This window comes from Oryctolagus cuniculus, chromosome 4 (genome assembly GCF_964237555.1).
Source record: "Oryctolagus cuniculus chromosome 4, mOryCun1.1, whole genome shotgun sequence".
Taxonomy (NCBI): Eukaryota; Metazoa; Chordata; class Mammalia; order Lagomorpha; family Leporidae; genus Oryctolagus; species Oryctolagus cuniculus.
The window spans coordinates 45,548,866-45,568,740 of NC_091435.1; the positions used below are offsets into that span (position 1 = coordinate 45,548,866).

Here is a 19,875-nt window from a genome sequence, read left to right on the forward strand (position 1 = left end):
TATCCAAGTGGCTAGGTCATTGCCACCCAGGTGGCAGACCCAGATTTATCCCATTCCTGGCTCCTGGCTTTAGCCTGACCCAGCCCCAGCTGTTGAGGGCACTTTAGGGTGAAGCAGTGGATATGAGATCTCTCTCTCTCTCTCTCTGTTATCTGTCTTTCAAATAAACAATATAAATAAATATTTTTGAAAATAAAATAAAATAAAGGAAATTAGAAAATTTCAAAGAACAAAATTAAAATAAATTGTCAATAAAACAATAGAAAATTGCATTGCTTGAATAACTTCACTTTCATTTTAAATTAATTTTACTTTGTTGAAGGAAGAATGCCCAGGATACCTAATTTAAGTAACAGAAGAATGAATTCAAGTGTATTTCAAAGGAGTCCTGAAAAATCAAGTAAAACAATAAATTCATCTTAGTGCAAAAAAATTACAAATCAGTGCATTTTTTTCATAATACACACTTTCAATGGACTTTTGAAGGCACCTGATATAAAGACAAATGTGGACTTGGGTTCCTGTTAGGATCAGATGCCACCCTAAGGACTGTTACTGTGCTCTTAGTCCTAGCATATCTTTGTACTTTCCTCTGATTTCTTTGTTTCATTTTTTTCTGTGTTTCTTTCCATTTGTTTTGCTTTGTTTTGGCTGCTTAAACTTTTTTTTTTAATTTTAAGGTATTAGTAATTCCTCTGCTTTGTCCTGGCTGTTTCATTTCTATAGTATTACATGGTCTATCTACCTGTTGTCCTTTGGTAAAATATTTGGTTTCTCCTTCCCTTTCATCTCCCACCATGCTGCCAAGTGCATAGTCTTTAAGGATTTCTCCCCTTCCAAAAAGATAATATTGAAAGAATTCGTTGTATTGACCCTGTTCATCTATTCATTTTAGTTAATGACCATATACAACTAACCAGTCCATGATTTGGCTACTTGGGTGTAAAACAAAACAAGACAAATGAACAAGAAACTCATTCCAGTATAATCACTGAGATGAAGAGAGGGTCACATGATTAAAGTTTTAAAAAGTGAAAATAAATAAATAATAAAGTAAAAAAAAGGGGGATGCCCACTCTCACCACTGCTATTCAGTTATATGCTTTATTTTTCTTGCTTGATTGTTTTGCCTGTTATATTTTTTATATTCAGATAAATCCCTCAAAATCTTCACAAAAGAGATGGTAAGAGTCATACTTGTTTTGATCCCGATCTTTAAAAAATATTTTCACTATTTCAATATTATAATCCAGCATATGATTATTTTTTGCAAAAGCTGTTTTTGTGATCCAAAAGAATGTGCACCCAGGTCTTGGGATGACGTGTTCTATATAAACTACTTAGCCCAAGCTCATTCCTTTGTTCTTAAAAGTTTTATCTTTGCTGCTCTCCTTTTGTCTAAGCATCAAAGACCAAGATAAATGTCTTCTTATATTCCTGAAATACGCTAAACAATGCGATCATTAAAAAAGGAGTGATGGTATTGAGGATTTTTATGTCAAATCATAACTGGACAAAGTTGAAAGCATTAGGAAAAGCGTTAGCAGACTGGGGAAAACAAAATGACCAACCATTTTACATCCTTTAGTCATTTTGTTTACAATTGGAACTCTAGGAACTCAAAATTAACTTCCTTGCCAGTGAGCTTGTTATAGACATCAGAGAAAGTTTTCACCTTATGCTCCACGTTATTCTGCTGTGCTTTGCCCAGATGAACTTTTAGGATCCAGCTGCCATCCAGCTTCACCTGAATTCTCTTGGCCATGATATCAGCTGGGAAGATCAAGTCCTCAGAGACCACATCATGCAAGGTTGTCAGAGTGCAACTCCTCAGGTGCTGTTTTTTGTATAGCTTTCCAGAGTTGGCTTAGGAAGAACTCTCCTGTGAGCAATAAAGACAATATGCTTCCCAGTACACTTATTCTGCAATTCACATACCAGCTGGACGAGGAATGGGAATTAAGATGGACAGCTTTTTAGCCACCATCATTAGGTTTCAGAGTCAATAAGGCATTCTTAATATTCATTGTATAGAAGGCACTGAAAATAAAATACTAGACTTATAAAATATCAATAAAACATTTTACAATATGAGTGAAGAAACAAGACATACGTCAATTTTGGTAGAGGATGGCATTTAATACAAAAGTTCTAAAAGAATGCAACGCAAGACCAGTTGAATCCAAGGAAAAAGGTCATTTCTAGCCAGCGTAATCAAAAATGCCCACAGAGAAGGCAGTGGAGTCTTAAGGAATGAAGAAAATCATGACAGGCAAAACTGGAAAGAGAGTATAGTTTTTAAAAGCAAAAGAGACAGTAAAATAGATTTTTCCAGAAAAGGGAGTTTCCTCACTGAGTATAGAGTTCATCATATGCCAGATGCTGATAAGATGTCCAGGTAGGGGATTGTTGTAAGTTGAATTGTGTCCTCTCAAAACTCCTATGTTGAAATGTAACTCCCAGTCCTTCATGGGACTGTTTGGAAGATAGGACCTTTCAAGAGATAATTAAGTTAAAACCATGCCATTAGGATCGGCTCTAATCCAATCTGGCATAGAGACATCAAAGATGCACACACAGAGAAAAGGAAATGGGAGGACACAGCAAGAAGGTGATCTCTGTAGTTCAAGTAGAGAGGCCTTGAATGAGTCCAAATTGGTTCATAATTTATTTTGGAATTTAAGCTTCTGAACTGGGTGAAAATAAATATCTATTGTTGAAACTGCTCGGTTTGTAATATTTTTAAATGGCAGTCTCGGCAAACTAATGAAAGAATGCAATGAAAAAGTAAAGGATTATGCCTGTTTCTTTGATTAAACTTCAAAAACCATCACAGGGGTCGGCACTCTGGTGTAGTGGGTAAAGCTGCTGCCTGCAGTCCTGGCATCCCATGTGGGCTCCGGCTTAAGTACTGGTGGCTCCACTTCCTATCCAGCTCTCTGCTTTGGCTTGGGAAAGCAACAGAAGATGGCCTAAGTCTTTGGGCCCCTGCATCCAACTGGGAGACCCAGAAAAAGCTCCTGGCTCCTGGCTTCAGATCAGCATAGCTCCAGCCATTGCGGGCCAATTGTGGAGTGAACCAGCAGATGGAAGACCTCTCTCCCTTTCTGTCTGTCTCTCTCTCTTTCTCTCTCTGCCCCTCTCCCTTTCTATATACCCTTCTCTCTCTGTGTAATTCTGATTTCAAATAAATAAATAAATCTTTAAAAAATCACAGATATATACTTTCTCTTTTAAAATAGTTATTATTTGTCAGTCTCAGCTGGTTGTTAACATAAAGACCTCCAATTCTTAACTTCTTGCTTTATCTATTATCTGTCATTCCATTTTCACTGCTATAACAGGATTGTAAGTTTTTCTTTTTAAGATTTATTTACTTATCTTAAAGCAGAATTAAAGAGAGGCAGAGGGAAAGAGGTATTCCATAAACTGATTCACTCCCCAAGGCCGCAACTGCTGGAGCTAGGCCTTTCTGAAGCCAGGAGACAGGAGCTTCTTCTGGGTCTCCCATAAAGGTGCAGGGGCCCAAGGACTTGGGCCATCCTCCGCTGCTTCTCCAGGCCACAGGAGAGAGCTGGATCTGAAGTGGAGCAGTCAATACCTGAATGGGTGCCCATGGGGGATGCTGGCACTGCAGGCGGCAGCCTCACCCACTACGCCACAGCGCCAGCCCCTGGGACTACAAATATTAAAAATATCTAAATATATTATAACTTCAACCACATCGGATCTCCCATTGTTCTACTAGCTCAAGAAAAGTTCACAAATATCTATATATGAGGGAGATGAATTAATGAGGGCAAAAATGGAAATAAGAATACAGACAACATTATAGACTTATAGAATAATACTTAATTTTAGAAATGAAATATGAGGTTAATACAGTTCTATATTATTTGATGGTCAAAAGCAGATTTACTCTTGAGAGAATTCAGGTTCCCCTACTTATTATCTACCAATTAAGACTTTTTCCAAAGATGTTAACCATACTTGGGGAAAGTGATCAGTATGGTACTCATCTCCCATTCATCTTCTGGTTTGAAATTGTTGCAGCATTTTTGATAAGCACATCATCCTTATATGGAGAGGACAGCCATGACTCATACAAATTAATTTAACTTTGGTTTTGAATAATTTACCTGTTTGTTTAATAGTCTTCTAGGCTTCTAGCAGTAGTAATTTGTGAAAGCAATAACAGTCCCTATAATTTTAATATCAACTGATATATTTAACTACAAAGTGTTGTTTAATGGTGAATTGGTTTTTTCCTGAAGGATGGCACCTGAGCCTCCTGTTTATGCTTCCTCTCCTGTGATAGTTGGTATTCTACAAAGAAGATCTATTCCACAAATATGGAAAACATAAATTATAGCCAGAAAGTGTCACAAATGCCGGTTACTAGAAAAATGAATGAATAAGCAGCAATTAAAAAAAGCCATGGATCAATGATGAGGTGAGTCATGAGAAAGGGTTATGATCCATTTAATTATGTGACCTTGAGTTATAAAGAGGGAAAGGTTAGGAAGATAGTTCACGCTTACTCATATACCAATAAAACAAACCTTTTATGTTTCGGATAAAAAAAAATCAAAGGATACCAAAGAAGCAGTTTATTTTGTTGGGACAGCAAGATGAATAAAATTATATTAAATAATGATTTTTCATATTATCTTGTACTGTTAGATGTTGTAGAGAAAAGAGAGCTGCAAACAATCCTTTTTTAAAAAATGTAGGCATGCAAAAGGGAAGACTAAGAATACTTGGGACGTGGAATTGATAAAAGACAATTATTATACTACTTCATGTTACTCTATATTCTTACATTTTTCTGTGCAACAATTTAGTGACATCCAGTAATATTGCTTTTTATAGAGAAGAAATTGACAATGCATTTGGCTTCAGAAGTGTTTCTGAACTAGTTCCAAAAGAGACAAAGAGGAAAATATGTGTATGTGTCTATATCTATATGTATCTACCTATCTAATCTAGCTATTCCTTCTTTTTTATTTTTTTATTTATTTTATTTAATTTTTTTTTGACAGGCAGAGTGGACAGTGAGAGAGAGAGACAAGGAGTAAGGTCTTCTTTTGCCATTGGTTTACCCTCCAATGGCCACTGCAGCCGGCGCACTGCGCTGATCTGGCAGGAGCCAGGTGCTTATCCTGATCTCCCATGGGGCACAGGGCCCAAGCACTTGGGCCATTAGCTATTCCTTCTTGAGTTTGAGAAAACACATTTCTTGGGATAGCTAGACTAGGTCTCCAAGTCAGAATTTTAAAAAATAACTTTGTAATTCACATATCCAGCCCATTTATTAACAATGTGGAGATCCATTTTATTTAAGTTCAAAACATTCACATTCTTATTGAGAAAAAGAGAAAGCACAAATCACAAGTAAAATCAAGCTGATTAAATTACATATTTACAGCTGCTAGTTGTCTTCATCATCAACAACATATGTTTTTCAAAGATTCTTCATGAATAAAGCTAAGTATAAGTTTCTGGGTAAATGAAGGCATCAGATACAGTGTTTTAAAAATAAGATATATATTTTTCTCATTTGCAGACACTGCCTACTTTGAGCTCAGATAGATTTATGACAGATGTTTGAAACTCCATGATATTGTAGAAAGACTGTATAGTGAGCTTCCAGAAACAGTTCTCCCCACACAACAGTGCAGATCTTGCCCAGTGAGGGGAGGCTGAAACTGTGAAGCCTAGACTTCCCAGCCTCTGTCTGTACCCACACAAATAGCAAGAAGCAGGATCCCATTGTCTCTCCCACAAGGCTCATTTCCAATTCACACTTTCATAGTGTATGTCTGAAGGTGTGGGACCTGAGTTACATACGCAGATTGGAGTAGGGAAGATAAATTTATTTCATTTCACTATATTATGGGAAAAACAATATTTTAAGACGAGGAATTATCAAAATTAGGGGAAACTGCATTTAAAAGACTTTAGGTAGCCACAAATGGTATGTATTTATATACAGAACCAACCTGTATTTTATTGACATTTCCAAAGTTTAGTTTTCTAAGTTCATTAACTATTTATAACATGTAAACATTGGTAATACCTAGAAACTCTGATTTTTAGAAAAGTATGTCATAAGCAGGGTGCTGGGGAAACACCTGTGATGCCAGCGTCCAATCTGGACACCAGTTAGAGTCCCTGCTGCTCTACTTCTTATCCAGCTCCCTGCTAATGGCCTGGAAAAAGCAGTGGAAGGTATTACAAGTGTTTGAGTCCCTGCCACTCATGTGGGAGATCTGGATGAAATTCCTGGCTCCTGGTTTCTGACTTGGCCAGCTTGGGAGTGAACCAAGAGATGGAAGATTCTCTCTCTCTCTCTCTCTCTCTCTCTCTAACTCTGACATTCAAGTGAATAAATAAGTCTTTAAAAATAAAAAGAAAAGTGACCTCATCCAGGGAAGATGGTAAAACACTTTTTTATTATCAACTCTTCAGTAGCATTATGCTTACATTTCCTACATGTTATTTACATTATCTTTATCCCACCAACTAAAATGGTAATTGTGCTTCTAAATGGCCTAAACCAAATAAGCCAGTAAGTTGCCAAGAACTGCTTAAAATATTCACTCCTATAATTTCTAATAATAATATATCTATAAATACTGCCAGTGCTTTTTTCTCTGTGTGAATAAAATACAGTGGCCTTAATCTTTTTTTAAAAAAACTCTAAATTCCTTCAACAGTTCAGCTCTTTCCTTTCTATTTGTAGTGATATTTGTTTTGAGTCTGCTGAGATACAAATATTGATTTATTTCACCACAGGAGTAACTTTGAACAACACCGGAAAGCAACATGTTCTGGATAATGAAAAAGATTATTTTCATTTATCCTCTTCGAAGCCATTCTACATGGTATTCTCTCAGGGGATCATGGAAAAATTTAAAAGATAACCTCATGAGGGAGCCTAGCAGAGAGTGCCACACAATCAGGACACACACAGTAACTGCTTCTCCATTCAATTTCTCTCCTTAGTCCTTCCTCAGTTAAGTTCAGAAAAGAGTTAACTACATGCCTCCTACCTGCCAGGTGCTTTATGGACACTGGGGTGAATAACTTCACAGCACTGATTTCAAATCTTTTACAGACAATGAAATCAACATCCATTTCCATAAAGATGTGGAATGAGCCCTGAGAGGTCACCTAGAAAAGTTGCCACATGGAAGAAGAAAGTAATTTCTACTGCCACTTTCATGAAGTAAGTGGTGAGGGCTATCTGGAAAGATAAATTGGAGTTCAACAATTCAGGAACATATGCCAGGTCAGTAAAACACATTCTTCTAATATATCATCCATTTTAGGCAACAAAATAAAGACGATGTGGTCAAACCCAACAACCCATCAACTACTGGTGTAACAACTTTACACAGATTGGAATGCTTCCAACTACTCTCCAGTCATATCTGATAGTAGATACTCACTGAAAACTTGAATCATAGTATTCTTTTTTTTAACTTTTATTTAGTAGATATAAATTTCCAAAGTACAGTTTATGAATTACAATGGCTCCTCCCCCCATAACTTCCCTCCCACCCACAACCCTCCCATCTCCCGCTCCCTCTCCCTACCCATTCACATCAAGATTCATTTTCTTTTATTTTTATTTTTATTTTTATTTTTTGACAGGCAGAGTGGACAGTGAGAGAGAGAGACAGAGAGAAAGGTCTTCCTTTGCCGTTGGTTCACCCTCCAATGGCTGCCGTGGCTGGCATGCTGTGGCCGGTGCACTGCACTGATCTGATGGCAGGAGCCAGGTACTTATCCTGGTCTCCCATGCAGCTGCAGGGGCCCAAGCACCTGGGCCATCCTCCACTGCACTCCCTGGCCACAGCAGGAGCCAGGTGCTTCCTCCTGGTCTCCCATGGAGTGCAGGGCCCAGCGCACCGGGCTGATCCAATGGCAGGAGCCAGGTACTTATCCGGGTCTCCCATGGGGTGCAGGGCCCAAGGACTTGGGCCATCCTCCACTGCACTCCCTGGCCACAGCAGAGAGCTGGCCTGGAACAGGGGCAACCAGGACAGAATCCGGCACCCCGACTGGGACTAGAACCCCGTGTGCCGGTGCCACAAGGCGGAGGATTAGCCTAGTGAGCCACGGTGCCAGCAAGATTCATTTTCGATTATCTTCATATACAAAAGATCAATTTAGTATATATTAAGTAAAGATTTCATCAGTTTGCCCCCACACAGAACACAAATTACCAAATACTGTTTGAGCAGTATTCATTAATTCATATTAAACTACACATTAAGGACAAAGATACTACATGGGGAGTCAGTGCACAGTGACTCCTGTTGTTGACTTAACAAATTGACACTCTTGTTTAAGGCGTCAGCAATCTCCCCAGGCTCTAGTCATGAGTTGCCAAGGCCATGGAAGCCCCCTGAGCTCGCCGACTTTGATCTTATTTCGACAAGGCCATAGTCAAAGTGGAGGTTCTCTCCTCCCTTCAGAGAAAGGTACCTCCTTCTTTGATGACCTGTTCTTTACACTGGGATCTCACTTGCAGAGATCTTTCATTTAGTTGTTGTGTTTTGTTTTTTTTTTTTTTTTTTTTTTTTTTTTTTTTTTTTTTGCCAGAGTGTCTTGGCTTTCCATGCCTAAAATAATCTCATGGGCTCTTCAGCCAGATCCGAATGCCTTAAGGGCCGATTCCAAGGCCAGAGTGCTGTTTAGGACAACTGCCATTCTATGAGTCTGCTGTGTATCCTGCTTCCCATGTTGGATGGTTCTCTCCCTTTTTTATTCTATCAGTTAGTATTAGCAGACACTAGTCTTGTTTATGTGATCCCTTTGACTCTTAGACCTATCATTATGGTCTATTGTGACCTGAATTTGATCACCTGGACTAGTGAGGTGGCATTGGTACATGCAACCTTGATGGGATTGTATTGGAATCCCCTGGCACATTTCTAACTCCACCACTTGGGAAAAGTCAGCTTGAGCATGTCCCAAATTGTACATCTCCTGTCTCTCTTATTCCCACTCTTATATTTAACAGAGATCACTTTTCAGTTAACTTTAAACACCTAAGCATAATTGTGTGTTAATTACATAGCTCAACCAATGGTATTAAGTAGAACAAATATCATGCGGAGTGAAATAAGCCAGTCCCAGAGGGACAAATATCATATGTTCTCCCTGATTGGTGACAACTAACCAAGCATCAAAAAGGAAACCTGATGAAATGAAATGGAGACTATGAGAAACAATGACTTGATCAGCCCTTATCATCACTGTTGATGTACAATTTAATACTATATCCCTTTTAGAATCATAGTATTCTTAAATTAAGTCATGGGAAAAATCCCAATTTTATTGCCTAATATGAAAATGAAAAAAATTTACATTGAAAACATAAGCACACAAAGAAGAATAGCTTTCTTGCCATCAACACATAATGAATGCTTATGGAAAGTACATATGTCTCAATGCACTGGTTAAGACAGTGTGTCTATGTTTATTGTGATTGAACTCTAGGATTGAGGTTAGGGTTAGCACAAAGAAGAATCAGCCACGAGGGGACAAGTTGAAATGGCAATATTATTTAAAGGAAACAGAAAAAGAAGGTGAAATATAGCAAGGGAGAAATACGTATGTGAAATTAAAAGATTTTTTTTCCAGTAAGGGAATTGGAAATTGAGATCGGTTCTGACTGTGAAACTGCAAGGCAAGCATATAAAGAAAATCATTTAGTTGACAGGACAGAGAGCAAAGGAATCTTTGAGTGGTTTCTAGATGTTTCTTTAGACTATAAAGATGTCTAACCACTCTGCAATTCCCAATATTTTGTTATTTTCCAAACTAAATACTTCAGGTTCTTGTCAGATGTGATATTATTTCAAAGTAACTTCATAAATATTTCTGAGGAATTTCTTGAAGTGCTTTTTTGTCACCGGTCATATCTATGGTTACCACATAGAATCAAGATTTATTCTGGTATATTTTGATAGTCAAGGGCACTACTCACAAAGACTATATTGGAAATGGTATTCACTCTCCTCTCCTGGAGTGGTACAGTGTTCACAGTGTATAACAGTGGACCTATGACTTCTTCACAAACTGGTGCAGGGACCTAAGGACCTGGGCCATTAACCACTGATGTCCCTGGTACATTAGCAAAGAGCTGGATCAGAAGCGGAGCAATTAAAGTGTTGTTAAAATGGAAAAAATAATTTGTATTCATTGAGTATTCTCAGTATACAGAAAAACATGAACCGGTGCCCATATGGGATACCGGTGCTGCAGGCAGGGGCTTTAAAGTGCTGCACCACAGTGCTGGCCGCTAGACTTCAGAGTTTAAAGTATAAATCATTAATTGAGGGTTTGTTATGGACTGGATTAAAGTAAGGTATATCCAACTCAAAAAATACTTTGTGTACCTCCTCCTTCTGATTCAAAATTTTATATTGATTCCATTGGATTTATTAAAAAAAAAACAAGTTCTACGTGTATACAAGTGTCTACTGAAGAAGGAAGTTAAACAAGATAAAGTTGTGCTATTACGTTATGGTAATCTCAAATCTGATACCAAAAACAAACTCCCTGATAACTGCTAATTACAAATAGGACAACTTTGAAATTGGCCACCCGACCTATGAAGAAGTCTGCTTCCCCCTGCTGGAAGTATCCAATAGCTGCACTTAATTCAGAAATTTTCTCTAACATTATCAATGATGTAGTAAGAGGTCACAATTATTAAGCTCTTAATAAATGTTCTTTGTATGGGGAGATAGAACAAATTTCACTTTTAATAGTGGACATGATTAAAGATTTCTATGACAGCTGAGGATACTGCAAAAATTTTATCTAGGCCTTTTCATAACCATAGCATACATATAGCAACACATTTGAGGCTATGGAATATGGTTCAATACTCTAATACTTGGAATGTTTTCTTCTGACCCCAATCATTCTCAAATATGTGCCCACATCTCCCACTTATTTGAAAAATCCACAATCATTTTGTAGAATCTCTAGTTAAAGGAAATACATCTTTGTTTTCTTTCTGTAGATGTCACATAATTTTCTTCTTTCTGTACTGTTCCTTTCGTACTTCATTTCTTTTAGAGAAATCTTCAATGTCTTGTGGAGGCCTTTTGTTCTTTAACCAGTTACACATTTATTTCCCTGTAATGTATCCTATAGGAATTAAACTGTCTGAGTCCTTCCATATATCCATGTGTATATATATTTTATGTAAATATTAAATACTTACACAACTTAGAAGTCAATGGAGGGATAATATTTCAAAATAATTTTATATGTACCCACAAAAATAAATGCATCAAATTTCAAATATATATGATGTTCTTTAATACTTAATGGAGAACGTTAAGAAAAGGTCGCTCTATTAAACAAAAATTAGTAAACACAGTGATTGTAATAGCTCCTGAAGCTTCTGAGTAAACAACATATCATAATTATGTCTGGGAATCATTTGGATGTTTTCCAATTGTCATCAGGAAATGAGGTGTATCCTCAGGAAAATAATTAAAAGAAAATTGTAATATAATTTTCCAGGGAAATAATAAACACTCACCGATAATGGTTATCAAAGACAAATTGGTGCTGTTCAATTAAGTTCATTTCCCAAATTGAGTTTGTGTGTTACTTAAGGAGGTGTGTTGTGTAGAAAGATTTCTAAGACAGAAAAGATCTCTAGTGATAGATGGCAGATGAGAAAAACAAGACCATTTTCAGTTTTGAGATTTAATAGAATAATATCTCATGGGGAATATTTGATAAATATTTAAAATCTCAGTCCATTTCAAAATTTTAAAGCCTGAGGTAAAGATATATAGTTTTTAGTAAGAATAATGTTTCATCTTATTTGACCATTCTTTGTTCAGAATAAGTCAAGTCACTATTGTCTATAAGTTACATTGCTAATTAGTGACCTTGAACTTGACTTCATAATTTTCACACTGTCAGTCACTTTTTAAATTTCACAGCACAGACACCAGAATTTAAAATAGGCAAGGATGTAACCCTGGGAGATCAAAATTCAAAGTAAAAAAATAGACAAAATGTCAAATTCCTTAGTGCCAATCCCGGGATCCAAAATAGACAAAGATCTAATGCTGGGAGAACAGAATTCAAAGTCAAAAAAGCATCTAAAATTACTTTGACAGTCTCACACAGGAGCCTTGTGTTATCCCTATGCAAGTTTCAGTTCTGCTATTATTATAACAGTTTAAACTGAAGTCACACATTGATATAAATCAAGAAAGATAATTTGAAAGATTTATTGTGGCCTAATTTGGAAATTTAAATTGATCAGTGGATGCTGGTACAAATAATTCTTAGAGGTCTAAAGCTCACAAAGTTCTCCAAAAGTAATTCTTTTTTTATCGATACATGCTGATAACATTTTTCTTTATAGTGAGAATACTCAAGGAATACAAATTAATTAATTTTTCCATTTTAACACCACTTTAATTGCCAATAAAATGGATGGATTAACAGCAATTTGGAATGATATAAAAAAAGAAGCTAATAGGACCTAAAGTGAAGACCTCAGACTAAGAAATTGTTATACAAAGACAAAAGTGAAACACTAGAAGATACTGGAGTAGGCATTAATTTCTTGGCATTGATTTGCTTTTGTTGCCAAAAGCACAGGCAACAAAACCAAACTAAGCAAATGATGTTACATCAAACTCGAAGTTTCTGTTCAACAAAGAAAACAAGTAAAGCCAAGAGACGTCTGACAGAATGGAAAGAAAAACCATCAAGCTACTTATCTGAGAAAGGAATATATTCAGAATATGCCAGGAACTTAAAAAAAATACAAAAAAGCATGAATCCAGTTAAGAAATGAGCAAAGGATCTGAATTTTAGATATTTCTGAAAAACAGAATACAAATGCTCCAGAAACATATGAAAACATGCTCAATATCACTAGCCCTCAGGGAAATGCAAATCAAAAATACAAGGAGATATCACCTCACACTGCTAGAATGACTAATATCCAAAGACAGAAAATAATAATGCTGGCAACGGAGCAGAGAAGGGGGAACACTTATACACTGTTGGTGGGAATGCAATATAGTAAAACCACTGGCGAAAGAGTGTGGAGACGTCCTTCCTTCCCTCCTTCCTTCCTTCCTTCCCTCCTTCCTTCCTTCCTTCCCTCCTTCCTTCCTTCCTTCCCTCCTTCCCTCCTTCCTTCCCTCCTTCCCTCCTTCCTTCCTTCCTTCCTTCCTCCCTTCCTTCCCTCCTTCCTTCCTTCCATCCTTCCTTCCTTCTCTCCTTCCCCCCTTCCCTCCTTCCTTCCTTCCCTACTTCCTTCCTTCCTTCCTTCCTTCCTTCCTTCCTTCCTTCCTTCCTTCCTTCCTTCCTTCCTTCCTTCCTTCCTCTCTCTCTCTTTCTTTCCTTTCTTTCTTTTCTTTCTTTCTCTCTCTTTCTTTTCTTTCTTTCTCTCTTTCTTTCTTTCTTTTCTTTTTCTTTCTTTTCTTTCTTTTTCTTTCTCTCTTTCTCATTCTTTCTTTCTTCATTTATTTTCTAAACAATTTTTTATTTACATAAGGTGAACAAATTTCATGTATTTCACATATACATATTTAGGATCACAGTGATACTTCCCACTCTACCCTCACTCCCACCCATGTTACCAAGCTCCTTCCTCCTTCCTTTCTTATCTTCCTTTTAATCTTTACTACAACATACTTCCAAGTTTATTTTATAATCATACAATTAACCCTCTACTAAGTAACAAATTCAACAAAAAGTAAGAAAAAAAGCTGTTCTGCAATATTAGAGACAAGAGTTGTAAACTGTAATAAATTCTCAAAATGTCAATTACTTTTTTGTACTCTATTAGCATAGATCAGGGAAAATATACCATATCTGTCTTTTTGGGACAGATTATTTCAATAAATATAATGGTTTCCAATTGCATTCATTTTGATGCAAAGAACAGTATTTCATTCTTTTTTTTTTATCACTGAGTAGTATTCCACAGTGTGTATATACCATAATTTTTTTATCCAGTCATCAGTTGATAAACGTACGGGTTGATTTCATATCTTCGCTGTTGTGAACTGAACTGCAATAAATGTAGGGATACAGATAACTCTTTCATATGATGATTTCATTTTGTTGGGTAAATTCCTAGGAGTGGGATGGCTGGGACATATGGTAGATCTATTTTCAGCTTTCTGAGGAATATCCATACTGTCTCCCACATTAGCTGTACTAGCTTAAAGCCTCACCAACAGTGGATTCAGTAACCATTTCCCCAACTCCCTCACCAGTATTCATTGTTGTGTTGATTTCTGTATGAGAGCCATTCTAACTGGGGTGAGTGAAACCGCATGGTGGCTTTTGTTTGCGTTTCCCTGCTAGGTAGTGATCCTGAGCATTTTTTATATATCTATTGGCCATTTGAATTTCATCTTTTGATGTTGTTTCAGTAGGAATATAAACTAAACTGGTGTCTGCCTCAATATTGCTAACATCATAACAAATGACTTAGACTTAGGAGAAATCAATCTGAAGAAAACACCTAGGGAAGATAGCAAATCTCTTCCAAGAAACAGAATTAGGCATTCAGATATAGCTTGTCCCTTAATATAAGTTAACTTTAAAAACAAGTTATGAACAACCTGGAACCACTTATAAAAGCAAACATTCAGAAACTGGCCCCCTCTCTTCCCATTCCTCTGCCGAAATCCCATTAAGTCTAGCAGTTTGTATTGGCATTCCTCCACTGCAATTACATAAATCAGAAACACTAAAGACATCAATTTTTCCTTTTAGCTGACCTTTCCAAGTCGGGAACTCTGAGATAAGAGACTGGGGGACAAAGAGATTTTCAGGATTTAGAAATCACATACTGCTGAGACAGAGACTGGTTGAATCCCACTTTCCACATTGCCATTTATGGAGGGAATTTTCTCCCAGCTGACTCTGCCAATGCATTGTGGGAAAGGTGGGGTCTGAATTCCTATTCCAGGTCCTTTCCTTTAACCTAGAGAAGCGTTCTAAATACAGGCACATATGAGATGTACAAAGTGAAAAATACACATGCACACACACACACACACAAATACACACAAGCATAATTCAGGATTAGAGTAAGCCAGGAAGGGAAAAGGATGGGGGAGGGAAGTAGAGACAGTGCCTCAGCATCCTGTCTTGTTCTCCTCTGTGCAGAGAGAGCTCAATGACTATTTTAAATGAATAAATGTTCATAAGAGATTGAAATAACTATAATGTGTGTTATCAAAAATTATAGGATAAAATGTTACAGCTTAATATGCTGCTATAATTTTGTTTTTGTCTTTAATCATTTTGTAATTATAAAAGATATTTTACAATAAAATTGAAAATATTACACTTACTCTTTATCATTTAATAATACATATTTATGGGATGAAGTGTGATAATTTGACACATTTTATGTGTGATGGTCATGTCAGGTTAGTGAGCATTTTTTATTTTAATTTAAAATCACTAAATTTCACATCAATGTAATTTAATTTCAAATTTCCATGATAAGCCGGCGCCGTGGCTCAATAGGCTAATCCTCCACCTTGCGGCGCCGGCACACCGGGTTCTAGTCCCGGTTGGGGCGCTGGATTCTGTCCCGGTTGCCCCTCTTCCAGGCCAGCTCTCTGCTATGGCCAGGGAGTGCAGTGGAGGATGGCCCAGGTGCTTGGGCCCTGCACCCCATGGGAGACCAGGAAAAGCACCTGGCTCCTGGCTCCTGCCAGGATCAGCGCGGTGCGCCGGCTGCAGCGGCGGCCATTGGAGGGTGAACCAACGGCAAAGGAAGACCTTTCTCTCTCTGTCTCTCTCTCTCACTGTCCACTCTGCCTGTCAAAAAAAAAAAAAAAAAAAAAAATTTCCATGATAATTTCTAACACAGTCTGAAAGCAGAAATACTGGCAAAAAAAAAAAAAGAAAATTTGGTGATGCTAAAATAGCAAATTATTTTATGGCTTTTAAAGAAATTTTTCTGCTGGAGATTTCACTCAGTAGTTCAGACATCAGTTAAGATGTTCACATTAGGGCCAGTGCCGTGGCATGGTTGGTTAAGCTACCACATACAAAGCTAGCATCCCCTATCAGAGTGCCAGTTTGAGTCCTGGCTGCTCTGCTTCCTATCCAGCTTCCTGTTATTACATGTGAAAGTATTGGATGATTACCCAATACTTAGACCCTTAAGTGAGACCTAGGTGGAGTTTCTCGCTCCTGGCTTTGGCCAGGAAGCCTTCTCTCACACCCTGTCTCTTTCTTTCTTACAGTCTATCTTTCAGATAAATGACTGTAACAATTAAAAGATGCCCATATCCGATATTGAAGTTGTGCGGGTTCAATTCAACATTCCAGCTTTTGATTCTAGTTTTCTCTAAGTGCAGTCCCTGGGAGACAGCAGATGATAGCCCAAGTAATTGTCTCTGCCTCCCATATGGGAAGCCTGAATTGAATTCCCAGCTCCTGGCTGTGGCCCCAACCCCATCCATGACAACTGTGAGCATTTGGGAGTTAAAAAAGTATGGGAGCTCACTCAATTTTTCGTGTGCGCGTGTGTGTGTGTGTGTATGTCTGCCTTTTAAGTAAATAAATACATGGGTATTTTAAACAGTGAAGTAAAAGACATAATTTTAAAAATTCAAGTTTCAAAGCACACTAGAATAAAAACACATGAATAAAATAAATACAATATTATTACCCAGACACTCAGTTTTCTAATAATGGCAAGCTAGGTATAATAATGAAAATTTAATATTTTTTGGAATCCAATAACTCTTTTGATGTTGTCACAGATTTCTTAAATATTTATATATTACTTTTTATTGGCATGATGAATTATGAAATAACTTTTATATAACAATAGTTATTCCACATCATTAGCATTCCTATCATGAAAATAAAATTAAATATCTACTATAGGGAGATGGATTCACAAATTTATTGTTGCTCAAATTGGTAAATTTCCTCTAAGCTAAATTTATTGCTATCTTTACTTTTATAATTTCTTAAAGAGAAGTAGCAAGAAAATGTTGGTAAAATGTTTGTAGGTTATAATTTCTATGGAGACAAACAAGATAGTCATTGACCTGTGTTCTTACCTTACATTTTTTATTAGGTGAAGGTGTTTGGTATTCCTTAAGATGTCATATAATCTTCAAAAAATATTTGACTTTTAGAATGCTATAGTTAAGAGTTATAATAAATTGATTTCTTTATTTGTATTTGATAGTCACTTCTTTGCTGAAATACAATCTCTCTTAAAATACTGGTGAGTGTTATAAATGTGTAGCTGTTCCTAATTAGCACTAGAACTGAAATTCTGGCAAAACCAAGGAGTACTCTTCAGATTTATATTCACTGTTCCAAGAAAATAGAAACATAGCATTCCACACAGCAAATAAATCAAAACAATGCTCAAACTAAAATATACTAATAGATCAGGAATGTGAAAGCACAATTCCAGTTGCTATTTAGTATTTACGCAGCAAAGACTTGTTTCTTTTTATTAGTTAGGTTATTGCACAGTTGTCCATTAACATTGACCTCATTGACCTAATAATTGCTCTAATAAAACTGCATTGTAGCCGGCGCCGCGGCTCACTACGCTAATCCTCCACCTAGTGGCGCCGGCACACCGGGTTCTAGTCCCGGTGGGGGCGCCGGATTCTGTCCCGGTTGCCCCTCTTCCAAGCCAGCTCTCTGCTGTGGCCCAGGAGTGCAGTGGAGGATGGCCCAGGTGCTTGGGCCCTGCACCCCATGGGAGACCAGGAGAAGCACCTGGCTCCTGGCTTCGGATCAGCACGATGTGCTGGCTGCAATGCACCGGCCGCAACACGCCAGCCGCAACGCGCCGGCCGCGGCGGCCATTGGAGTGTGAACCAACGGCAAAAGGAAGACCTTTCTCTCCGTCTCTCTCTCTCACTGTCCACTCTACGTGTCAAAGATAAAAAAAAAAAAAAAAACTGCATTGTAAACTATTCCGTAATTTGTCAGAAGTTATGAATTTGTAATGCATCAGATCATTTCAAATCTTTTTAGATACACATTGAGAAACTGTTAATAGACTCAATGTTGATTAATGATTTTTTCCCTAATTTTCCATTCAACAACCAGAATTTATAAAATAAAATGCCTTACTAAGTGCAATTTATTTTTTACATCATTTAACAAATATTACAAAGAAAACCGTGATGCTATAACCAGAGCTTTCAGTTTATGAACTACTATAGTCAATGTCATGGCTTCTGTTAGTAAGTCATTATCTTATTAATTAAAAAGCCTATTTGATTTCTCCCAAAGAAAAGTCAAACATTTTGAAGACAATAAATATCACAAGACTTTTCAAACAAGAGACAAAACTTTAAAGAAAGTAATTATATAATATCAGTTCAGCACTACATACCTAAGGCCATGTGAGAATGCAGTTGTAAGCCATAGTTTTGACTATCGTTGGCTTTGCATAACATTAGTGATTTCAAATATCTTCTAAAGAGTAGAACAAAATCTCATTAAAATAAAATATCAAACGTATTTAAAAATCTGAGAATTCCTGTGTCAGTCTACTTCATTCTTTATCCCCACATCCTTTATTCCAAATAATTGCACAAATTCTAGCCCTCCCATGACATAATCTGAAAACCATGGGTTCTTTATTTTATTTTATTTTTTTTACAGGCAGAGTGGACAGTGAGAGAGAGAGAGAGAGAGAGAGAGAGAGAAAGGTCTTCCTTTTGCCGTTGGTTCACCCTTCAATGGCCACCGTGGCTGGCGCGCTGTGGCCGGCGCACTGCGCCTATCCGAAGGCAGGAGCCAGGTGCTTCTCCTGGTCTCCCATGGAGTGCAGGGCCCAAGCACTTGGGCCGTCCTCCACTGCACTCCCTGGCCACAGCAGAGAGCTGGCCTGGAAGAGGAGCAACCAGGACAGAATCCGCTGCCCCGACCGGGACTAGAACCCAGTGTGCCGGCGCCACTAGGCGGAGGATTAGCCTATTGAGCTGTGGCGCTGGCCAACCATGGGTTCTTATCATTTATGAAGACATCGAAGATAAAAAGAGTTAAATTCTAATAGAATTAGGGTTAACACTCAGTTCTCCAATTTTATTTTGTCTTTCTATTAGCAAGAATCCTTCAGTTCAAGGCAATATATGTGGTTGCAAGGATGGGTTTCAAAATTTAAAACTCTAAGTTTAATCCTGGCCTCCCTACTGTTACTATAAGCAATTCTTGAACATTCTAAGTGTCATCTTCCTCATTTTGATGAACATGAGCAAACAAAACTACATAAAGGGTTCACCACAGCATCTCCACATACTAGCTGTTCAGTACTTTCTTTAAAGTAATTATATATTAGCTATAATTACTGCTACTTCAAAGTTACATAGTGTACTTGGGAACTAAAATTTCAAAGTTCCACAATGTTTCAGTTCCTTTACCCAGATTCAAACTATGCCTGATGCATGCCATGCACAAAGGGTCTCATGTATCACAGCTTTTAAGAGTAAGGTGAGGTGTCTGCTCCCTCACAAATCCTAAACCACCATTCAGTGAATTTTTTCTCTTGTTCAATGCTGTGTTAACCACACTGGTTTTGTCTTTGTTTATATTTGTGGTCACTCATTTTTAGTGCTCTGTGTCCTTTCCTTGCCAACGTGTTTTGTCTGGGACCTCTGAACTCCATTCTAGTGAATCACTGTCATGTTAAATCCAGAGAAGATAGCGTTAGGGACAATTAGCTATTTACTTCCCAGAAGAACTCTTGGTTTCTGTGCAAAGTAATATGCTTTCATTCTATGTATCTCCAATACTTAGAAAAGGCCTTCTGTATTTGCTACAATATGCTCTCAAGCTTACTGAACAAAA

General features: G+C 37.5%; 1 long non-coding RNA gene across 2 annotated transcripts in view; it reads right to left on the reverse strand.

Annotated features, from left to right (window-relative positions):
- LOC103350577 (uncharacterized) overlaps positions 1-19,875 on the reverse strand; it is a 196,173-nt gene that overhangs the window by 55,344 nt on the left and 120,954 nt on the right. Inside the window, exon 4 of one of the 2 annotated variants that reach the window (XR_011387803.1) lies at positions 291-1,882. The exons of the other annotated variant lie outside the window; for it this stretch is intronic. This is a non-coding gene — a long non-coding RNA (uncharacterized lncRNA). Of the gene's footprint in view, positions 1-290; positions 1,883-19,875 lie in introns of those variants that run through there. 2 annotated transcript variants of the gene reach the window in all.